Genomic DNA, 9,406 nt, shown 5'->3' on the forward strand with positions numbered 1-9,406 from the left:
TGGTTTGCTCAAACCTGCAAGAAGCACAAACTCCAAAGGGAGCCCAAGCAGTGGCACTGAGAGGGCCTTTGATGCTTGTCAGAGCAGGGCTGGATGTAAACCCCACCGGCAGGGGCAGCTGTGAGGGAACCAGTCCGGAAATGTAGCAATTCATTATTTGTTCCTCTCTGTAAGGGACAGAGAGAACCACAAAACTACTGCACAATCCACAACATTCTGCTGAACAACCTGACCTGGACCCTCCTTCTTGAACGAAACCTGCAGCCTTCTGGAAACTCATGGAAAGAATGTTTGGATTTGGGATGTGTCTGCCAGATAAGAGGGAAAAGTGTGGAAATACCGAGCAGAGGCTCTGCCCACAGCTGTGCTGGGGCCGCGGTGAGTGACTCTGTCTATGTTCCAGGTGTCCCTAAAGCTGCTCCATCCCTATCCTACTCACCTGAGTGAAAGGCTGCGGGTTTGCAGGAATTGTTGTGTAAAGCCACCAGAGGTGCTGCTGTGGACCCAAGAACTGCCTGGAGTCAGGTGCTGCCTTCCTTCCATTCGGGATCATGGAGAGCGGTCACGGGTGTTGTGCAGGGTGTGTGCCTGGCCCCAGGATACTGCTACGCTGCCCGTGGGTGCTGGTATCAACCTGCTGCCTTGGCGGCTTCTGCCGCTGCCGGTGCTGGTGCTGGGACCAATTGGTGCCCCTGAGTTTGCAAAAGGAGAGATTTCCCCTCCACCCTCCCATCCGAGGGTGCGATGGCCGCTTAGGGGAGGGAGCTGGACCGGGGCGCCCCCTGCTGGCCGGGAGTGCTCCCTGCAGCACCCCCTGCTGGCCAGGAGTGCTCCCTGCAGCGCCCCCTGCTGCTTGCGTTTATAACTGCCACAAAAACCAACAGCGCCTTGTGGGAGGGATAGTTCTGGGTTTGAGCTGTTTGCTCTGTTCTTGTTGCTCAATTGATAAATGACACAAAACTCGGATAAGTTTTGTGGGTGCTTTATTACGGGCCCGGGGAGCTGGGGGGACTCATGTCCCAAAAACCTAAGCCCCCGATTTCACATATGGGTGCTTCCCTCTTATACATGCGATTCACAACAAAGTCTCTAAGAAACAGTTCTCTTGTGATACATTCCTTAGTTCACAGGCAAGATCATAAATCTTCTGCTTATCTTATTCTAAGAGCATTGTATGCTGCCTTCAGACAGGTTAGTATTCTTACTTTCTTGCACTAGTTTAATTATTTACTAAATTCCTAAGACTACCTGCTAGGTTACACACAAACTCAACACACACACTATCAACGGCTACAAAACTGCAAAACTGCTTTTAACAAACTAATTCACACACAACTCATAACTAAACTATAATTACACATTTTGCTAAATTTCATTTCTTTTCTAACATTTCTTCCCTTTTGATCATCCTTTAGTCCTGCTGCAAGGATGCTCAATCAATAATATTGACAGTAACATCTTCATAACGAGGTGGGGAGTGTTCTTCATTCTGCGGCCCGCGGGTCATCGCTTTCAGCAACTGGAGAGATCGCTTCTTTTCTTTTTCGATCACACTTAAGAGGTATCTATATACCATTTATATAGTCACTAAAAATACTAAAAACATTAGTGCATACTGTATAGCAGATGTAATCTAGCTAGAGAGGTGAAGCCCCAAAGAATTAAATACTGCTTTTATTCAGTTATGCTGTGCTTCTTTTTCAATTTCTTTGGTTTTTGTTTCTACTTCTGCCAGTTGAGAAATATCTTTCTCAACTTCAAGTGTAACATTTGGAATGTGTACACAGCAATGATCTATTCTCTTACTCAGGTAACTACAAACTCTATGTTCTTCTAACAGTAGCAAATCTAATGCCATTCTATTTTGTAGGATCATTCTTGATGTAGCTTGCAATTGCAAATTTAGATCTTTAAATCTCTTCTTAGTAGCTGCTGCTAACTTTTCTGTCTGTCCTAACCAGTTGTTGAGCATTTCCTTATTTCGATATGTCGCTACCGGAGGGAATAATGATTCTAATATCTATCTAAAGTGTACTCTTGAGCTAGGTTCATGCTACTGCTCTTTTAGGGATTCTTCTCTCTTTCTGAGTCTTTTCTTTTGGATCAATCTATTCTGTTTCTAGTATGGACACAATGTGGGAACTTTTAGGGTGATTTGTGTTACTGATCTATCTAGAGGTAAATGTGTGGTCTACTGTCCATGTCTCAACACCTAGACTAGATTTCTAGGGCTATGCACAGTAGTATATCTGCAATCTATAGGTCTATCTATGGACTCTCGGCTAACTGTGTGATCATACTTTCTACACTTGCATTTCGACTTTAATGCTATTTTCACCGGTACCAATCTAATTCAGTCTTCCGGTGTATCACATGTAAAAACTTCAGTACAATTCTAATCTTCTTTCTGCGGTCTGAACTCTCGGGAAGATGTAGACGTGATGAGGGCCCTATAATGTGACTGATTCTTTACTCTTGACCATTGGATGCACTATTGTACTTCTCTAAGGTAATTATAGTGTTCTAAAACACTAGGTCTCCATAATGTCTTCTAACTATTCTAGGTGTCAAAATTCTGTGTGACATTCTGACAACTCATCTCATTTCGGTGGGATTTCGTTCTTATTTGTACTGTATTGCATGGCTCATCTATTGGGGTTGCAATTAAACACTTCTTGGTATTTTGAATTTAACTATAATGATTGGGTTTCTTTTCACATATCTCTCTAGTCATAGCTCGAATGGTCATACACAAATTTTTCTATATATTAACTAGTTTGGGAACTGACTGGCAGGACTAGGAAACATTCTTAAATGTTTCAGGCATTTTGGTTACTGGTATTATTCTTTAGGGAATTGGTTCACTTGCAGCCTGTGGTAATGGTAGGCAAGTTGTTATTTTAGTCACGTTCTGCATGATCTCAAAATCTCTAATTAATCTTACTACTAAGTTTTCTTGTTCAGTATTCTGTTCTATTGTATCATTAGCTTTCTGTCTACTTCTTTTACTGTGTCTCTGTAAGGATAACATCATTCTGTCATGCCTCTACTATGCATTTCTTATTCTAGGATTAGTGACATTCAACTACTCACAACCTTTGCCTTCTTTCTCTTACCAACTGGTCCCGTCTTCTATTCTGTCTCAGGTCAGTTCTCTATTTTGCTTCTACTATTTGACTCGTAGGTTTTTTTGATATTTTGATCTTACTAGGAAGGAACAATTTATTCTAAGGGGTGACCCATCTCACATGTTCGCTGCCATTGGTACTGGATCAACTTTTATGTTTTCAGCACGATCTCCTGTCCATGGCAAAACTCTCATATTCACTCTTTTGTAATCAAAACTATCTCGTATCTTGACCAAACATGTGTATTCTCTCGTATCGTTTGTGGTTACTTTAGTAAGATTCAGTACCGTGTTTCCTTGTTGTTTATTTTGATCTTAACTGACTCTGATCTTGCCTCGGCTTCTTTCAGCCTCCTGTTGCCATATTGCAATAACTTCACTGGCTTCAACTCTCTGGCTGTCAAATATAACACAAGTTAATTGAACATCTATCGCTTCTATGACTGTAACTTTTGTTTCTTCAACTTGTACTAGTGTAGACTCTTGAATGGGTAATAGTCTCATGATCACTAGCAGTAATATAATTAAGAAGGCGGCTTTGGCCGGAAGATCATCCGGGTTGGAGACACTATCTGGGTTTCTCATTGGAACGGTGCCTTCTTTACTCTGGTGTAATGGATCTAAACATTTATTTCTTGGACTTCCACTGCCGTGTAGGTCGTCATCATCACCTGGTGGGGTCCGCTCTATGATTCTTGTAGCGGATCTGTGATCTACTTTTTGACGTACACTTGGTCTCCAGGCTGGATGTCATGGACAGAATTCTCTAGCGTGAGTGGTCTGTTCTACTGTAAGGTATTTCTTAAAGAATTCAAGATCTTATTAAGTGACATAACATACTCTGCAATCGCCTGGTCTCCACTCACATGTACTTCTCCTTTTAATAGAGTTGCATGATATGGTTTGCCATATAGTACCTCATATGGACTTACGCCTACTTTTTCTCTTGGTTTAATTCGAATCTTGAGTAGGGCTAAAGGTAAAGCTTGAGGCTAGTGCAGTTTAGCTTCTTGGCAAATTTTTTGATTTGTCTTTTCAGGGTTTGATTCATCTTTTCTACTTGCTCACTAGACTGAGGTCTCCAGGGGAAAGCAAATTCTAGGTTATATTTAACAGTTGTGCTAATTCTTGCACTACCCCGGCTATAAAATGTGGACTCTTATCTGATGACAATCTTAAAGATACTCTAAATCTTGGTATTATTTCTTTTAACAAGGTTTTTACTACCTCTTTAGCTTGATTAGTTCTACATGGAAAAGCTTCCGGCTACTCTGAGAACGTACATACGTACACTAACAAGTACCTGTATCTCTGTGCTCTAGGCAATTCGGAAAAATCAACCTGCTAGTAATCTCTCGGTTGTGGCCCGACTTGCAGCTTTCTCATTTGTATTTGTTTCTTAACTACTGGATTATTTTTCAAACATACCGGGCACATTGCATTAACTCTTTTTGCTATTGTTAACATCTGATTAGAGATTATCTCATTCTTCAAAAATTTTACCAATACTTTTGCCTCCTAATGACATTTGTTATGTTCTGATTCTAAAATAAATTTCATTATGCGAGTAGGTACTACTATTTGTCTCATTGGTGTAACATACTACTCAAGTTGATTCTTCTGTGCTCTTAGCAAGTTTATTAGTTTTCTATCTTCTATTGAATATTTGGGCTCCTGATTCAGGTATGGGGTAGCCAGATTCGTTCTTACCGGTACCAATGCCATTTGAGTCTATATTTCTTGTGCCACTTGCCGTGCTGTAACATCAGCAAATCGGTTTCTTCTGTAAATGCCTCTTTCCGCAGTCTGATGTCTTCTAACATGCATAACTGCAACTGCTTTGGGACTATGTACCGCATCTAGTAGCTGTAGCACTTCTTCTCGGTGCTTGATGTTGGTTTCCTGTGAATTCAAAAGCTCCTTTTCCTTCTATAACGCCTCATGTACATGAACTACACCAAAGGCATATTTAGAATCTGTCCAGATATTAACTCTTTTGTCTTTGCTCAAATACAGGGCTCTGGTGAGTCTAATCACCTCTGCCTTCTGGGCCGAAGTTCTAGGTAACAAAGTGCTTGCTTCTATTACCTGATCTAATGTTACTACTGCATACTCGGCATAGCGAGTCTTATTCTCGAAAAAACTGGATCTACTAGTGTATAGTTCTCATTCAGGGTCTTCTAATGGTTCATCTTTTAGGTCGGGTCTGCTGGCATATACTTGTTCAATTACTTCTACGCAATCGTGCACTAGTCTCTTAGCCTCTTGGTCACTGCGTAAAAATTCTGCTGGATTAACATGATTAGTAGTCTTTATTTCAATATTATCCTGTTCTCTCAGGATGGCCTGAGATGACTGGATGATAGCCAGTGACTCTTCTTTTGCTCCAAAACAGCTATGACCATATGGGGAACAAACACTTTCATTTTTGCTCTCAAAGTCAATTTCTAGGCCTCTTGAATAAGAATTATTGTTGCTGCCACGGCTCGTAAACACGAGGGCCACCTGGAACTTACTGAATCTAGTTGTTTAGAGAAGTATTTCACTGGCCTCTTCTAGGATCCCACTTTCTGGGTGAGGACCCCTAATGCTAGTTTTTGCCTCTCATTTACGTACAACTGGAATTCTTTGGTCAGGTCAGGGAGTCTTAGGGCTGGGGCCTCTTTTAGTGCTTGCTTCAATTCTTGGAAGGCTTTCTTTTGCTGTGTTGTCTACTCTAGCTGATGCTGCTTCAAGGCCTCATACAGTGGCTTGGCTAGGAGACTGAAATTCATGATTTACAGTTGACACCATCTTACTATTCTTAGAAAAGATTTCAATTCCTGATGGTTACGAGGCAAAGGAATAGCACATATTGCCACTATTCGGTTTACTCTTAAACGTCTCTGCTCTTGCATGATCTCACAACCGAGATAAATAACGCTATTTTTGACTAATTGAGCTTTTTCTTTAGAAACTCCATACCCTGCTTGGCCCAGCATGTTGAGTAATTTAATTGTTAATTCTACGGACATTTTAATTCTTTAGTAGCTAGAAAAATGTCGTCCACGTACTGCAGGACTACATACAAGGATGGGGATATTGTTACCTGGGTTATCTTCCATTCTTCCAGCTCCTTAGCCAGTTGGTTTCTAAAAATAGTAAGGGAGCATTTAAATCTTTGTGGGAGTTTCGTCTACGTAAGCTGCTTCTTTCTCTTAAAATCAGGACTCTTTCACTCAAAGGCAAAATATTTCTTACTCTCTACTGCTAGTGGGATGCAGAAGAAGGCATCTTTAAGGTCAATCACTGAGAACTATTTAAACTCTTCTGATACAGATGTTAACAAGGTGTAAGGATTAGCAACAACTGGATGTATGTCTTTCACTATTTCATTAGTAGCCTTTAAGTCTTGTACTAAACGGTACTTGCTATTAGGTTTCTTTACTGGAAAAATTGGAGTATTATACTCTGATTCACATTCTTGTAATATTCTTTGAGCTAAAAATTGTTTAATTAACAGGGCTACTCCCCTCCTTGCTTCAAGCTTCAAGGGGTATTGCTTTACCCTCACTGGTTGGGCCCCTTCTTTTAGTTCCACCTTTACTGGCTGTGCAGCTTTAGATTTTCTGGGGACTCCTGACTCTCATACTTAGGGTACTACAGCTTGCTCAATTTCTTCTGGAATAGGAGAGGCATCTACTTCTTTGATCACAAAAATGCCTGCTATTTGTTCTTCAGGTATTTCTAATTTCACCTTTCTCCTCTCAAATATTATTTTCACATTAAGTCGGGACAACAGGTCTCTGCCAAGAAGGGGTGTGGGGCAATTTGGCATATACAAAAATTGGTGATCTAATTTCTTCTCCTCAAACCTAAGATTTAAAGGTTGTAAAAATGGTTCTTCTTCTAGCTTCTCTGTTGCCTCTCCCACTTGTACTGTTGTGTCACTCAAAGGTCTCAATCGTCTATTAAGTACAGAATAGGTTGCTCTAGTGTCTACCATAAATTCTTGATCTTTTCTATCTATCTCTAAAACTACTCTAAGATCTTTTTCTAGTCAGCTTTGATTCTGATAGTTTCTCAAAACTAGTGCTTGAGCGACTTCTGCTGGTCTTCTCATGAATCTTCTCACAGGAGCATTCTCCATTGGACTTGTCCTTAATCTTATGTTTCCCATGCCCATACTTCTTTTAACTGGGCATTCATTTTTCTAGTGTCCCAACTGTCGGCAAAATGCACACTGGTTTGGATCTAACTTCCCCGTGTTAGGTGCAAACTCAAATCTTCTCCGACTTCTTGCCAGCCCCCTCTGTCTGCGATTAGCTTCTCTCCGACTTCGACTCTTAATGGGTCTTCCTCTTGCCCCTGTCTGTTGCATTACAGCTAGAATACTAGCTTGTTGTCTTTTTGCAGTTTCTTTTTTCTTGTTGTTGTATACTTTCCACGCTACTTCTAACATTTTATCTAAACTCCGGTGTTGGAATCCATAAGGTTAGAGGGTTTTTAGGAAATGGTTAAAAAAGGTATAGGCCTCAGACTGAAGTTTTGTTAGCATTGCAAATGTAAGCAGAAAAGTTTCCCATACAAGCAGAAAAGTTTCCCAAGCAGTAGACGTGACAAATGACAATAGGTCTCTGTAGAATTGGTTTTAGGATGGCAACAAGGTTATTTAATGTATATCTTTAGAAGGTTAGCATGAATAGAGCTCTGTTCATTGTCTCTTATGAACTAGTCTTTGTTTTAGCTACGATTACGTATACTTTGTGGGATTGGATAGAATGCTTGTCAATATGTGTTTTTTGTGTGTGATTGGCTGAATTCTAGATTGAGATGATTTTATGTATTGCTGTATGAGCCCTCCTGGAGGAGACATTTTGGGGTGGATCAGTGAGCTGTCATGTCTCCTTCTTGTATTATGAGACTGATGTGCTGGAAATAAAATCAAAAAATCTCTTCACTGGTCTGTTTACAATGTTATCCATATTTGGATATTTTGCCGCGGCCTAGTGGGTTCCTTTTTTAAGACGTGGGTTCCTGACACAATTGGACTTATATCTACCCATCCCCCGGCATCCGGGTGTCCTCTCTTTCCAGCTTTTGTAACTTTTTCTTAATATTTTCTTGTGATTGCCTCATAAACAACAATGCCAATTGAAGTTTTCTTGATTGATCTTCTACATCTAAATTAGTAAACTTCCGAGCCATGTCTTTTAATCGTTCTAAAAAGGCAGACGATGACTCATTCTTGTCTTGCTTGACCGAATACAGCTTAGACCAGTTCATAGTCTTAGGTATTCTTGTCCTAATTCCTTCTACTAACAATTCCTGATATCGTTTTACTGCCCTTATTCCTCCCGTAGAATTTGGGTCCCACCTTGGTTCTTCACTAGGTACTAATTCATCAACTGTTTCATTTAGTTGTCTCAACCGAATTTCTTCACGAGCCTTTTCTCTAGTGGCTCTAATAACTATTTCCTTTTCCGTGGAATCTATTATAGTATCTAATAATACCTGTAAATCATTCTAGTCTGGATTCTGAGTCTTTATTACCATTTTAACCACTTTTGCCACTTTTTCAGGATCTTCTCGATAACTCTCTGCTGATTGCTTCTATATTACTAAATCTCCGGGGGAGAAAGGCACTTTTATAAGTATCTTTTCTCCCTGTGGTCTCACAGTTTCTCTTAACGGCGCAATTAACTGTGGCCCTTTATGCCCCTTCTTCTCTTTGCGAGTCCGCTCTGCTAACGGAGTTCTTTTAACACTCTCATTCTTTTCACCATCATCACTATCACTATCACTCTCACTAGATTTCGTTTTTATAGCTATATCTGCAGGGGGAGCAGGGGGCACATTAGGAGCAACCGGAGCACTTGGGCGTGCTATACAATAAGACAAATCTTCTTCAACTGAAGGATACAAATTACGCTCCTTTCTTTCTTTACATCTCACACACTCTTTTTCATCATTCACTTCTAAAACTAAATACTACACTCCTTTTGCCATTCATCTTTCCGGTACAAAACGAAAAACAAATCCAAATATGGTATTTCATCCCATTACTCATTTCTCCTTAAAAATTGCATCAAAGATTACATTATCTCCAATTCCAGTGTACCATTCACCTGCCATCCCGCTTGCCCAATCTCATATTCAGGCCACCAATGATTAGAATAATCTATCATTTTACTTTTATCCAATTCTTGATAATACCCCTCACTTTTCCACTGTTTCAATATACAACCTAATGGCGTATTTCTAGGTATTTTACCATTGGCTTGCACTAAGGTTTTAAAA

This window comes from Melozone crissalis, unplaced genomic scaffold (assembly GCF_028551555.1).
Source record: "Melozone crissalis strain CALT ecotype California unplaced genomic scaffold, PUWL_Pcris_2 ptg000114l_1, whole genome shotgun sequence".
Lineage (NCBI taxonomy): Eukaryota > Metazoa > Chordata > Aves > Passeriformes > Passerellidae > Melozone > Melozone crissalis.